The sequence below is a fragment of the Aquila chrysaetos genome, assembly GCF_900496995.4.
Source record: "Aquila chrysaetos chrysaetos chromosome W unlocalized genomic scaffold, bAquChr1.4 W_unloc_5, whole genome shotgun sequence".
In the NCBI taxonomy this organism is placed as follows: Eukaryota; Metazoa; Chordata; class Aves; order Accipitriformes; family Accipitridae; genus Aquila; species Aquila chrysaetos.
Window position 1 is genome coordinate 1,004,439 of NW_024470325.1, and position 1,153 is coordinate 1,005,591.

Consider the following 1,153-nt stretch of genomic DNA (forward strand, 5'->3'; position numbering starts at 1 on the left):
TCATGTGTTACATATTCACAATACGCCTATACATATGCATGACCTATCCCTGCTGCATATTAAAATGAGTTCCGAGAGGTCATTTCCATAGTCTCCTCTCAACTGTGCTTGCACAGTGCCTCTTTATGGTGGTCGTCGCAGAGATGAAGATAGATGACTCCGTCACCGCTAGTAACCTCTTTTCTTGCGCAGGCTCAGAGGTTTCTTGGTATTCACCCAAGCTACAAGACCAGTCTTGGCTGGCTCTTGGGGCCAGCTCCTGCTTCTTATCAGGAACTGTCTCTGCCTCATTGGCTGGTTCTTGGGACCAGCTCTTTTTATCAAGGACTGTCTCTATGTCAGCTAATTTCAGCAATGTAAGCGCTGAACATCATCTTTCATCCCCCTTTATTATGTCTACTGAGATTCTTTTGACTCCCCTTGTCTCAGCACCAGCAAAAGCTATGCGTCGCTGGGCCCTCTCTCCCCTATGACAGAGGACTTCCACCAACCCCACCCTTCTTCCACCTCCAGCTTTGGCTGCTGCGTGTGCCTGGCCTGCCCGCTTGCCTTCACCACTCACCTTTGAGGCCCGACACATATCTTGGCACTCCCACTGTAAGCTGGCACCCACCCCACACCTGGAGTCTACCTGGCCATGGAGGCAGGGAGAGGACAGGTCCGCTCTGCCCGGCGCTGGGCACAGCTTTTCCCTGGGAATGTCCCCAAGGAGCTCTCTTCATGTGTGTGTCAGCCTGTGGCCTGGCAGGGGTGGAACTGGGACAAGGGCTGCTGGGGCAGGGCTGAAGTAGCTCAGCTGGGAGAGCGTTAGACTGAAGATCTAAAGGTCCCTGGTTCAACCCCAGGCTTCAGCAATGATTTGCTCCTGTAGATTTTTGCAGAGACTGCCTGGCTACTTCCAGCCTGCCCTGGCCCTCCTTGCTCCTTCACCTCTTGCCAGAGCACTGCCCCTGCACTGGAGCTGCAGATCTGCAGGTTAGAATGAGCCTTCCTCTTGCACTGCAAGCCCCCAGCCTTCCCCTGGACAGGACTCTCCATTCAGTGCTTCTTTGGGGTGGTCTGGAGCCGCCCCTCCTTCCCTGCTCCACAGCACTTGGCATCTCTCCTTTGTGGGGTCTCTGCAAAGACCCTGTCTCTCTCCTCTTTGTCATTC

The 1,153-nt window shown here is 54.3% G+C and overlaps 1 non-coding gene across 1 annotated transcript; it reads left to right on the forward strand.

The window, feature by feature from the left end:
• The first annotated feature begins 781 nt into the window (after nucleotides 1-781).
• On the forward strand, nucleotides 782-854 carry TRNAF-GAA. Its single transcript has one exon. It is a non-coding gene; the product is annotated as a tRNA-Phe (tRNA).
• Nucleotides 855-1,153: the final 299 nt, after the last annotated feature.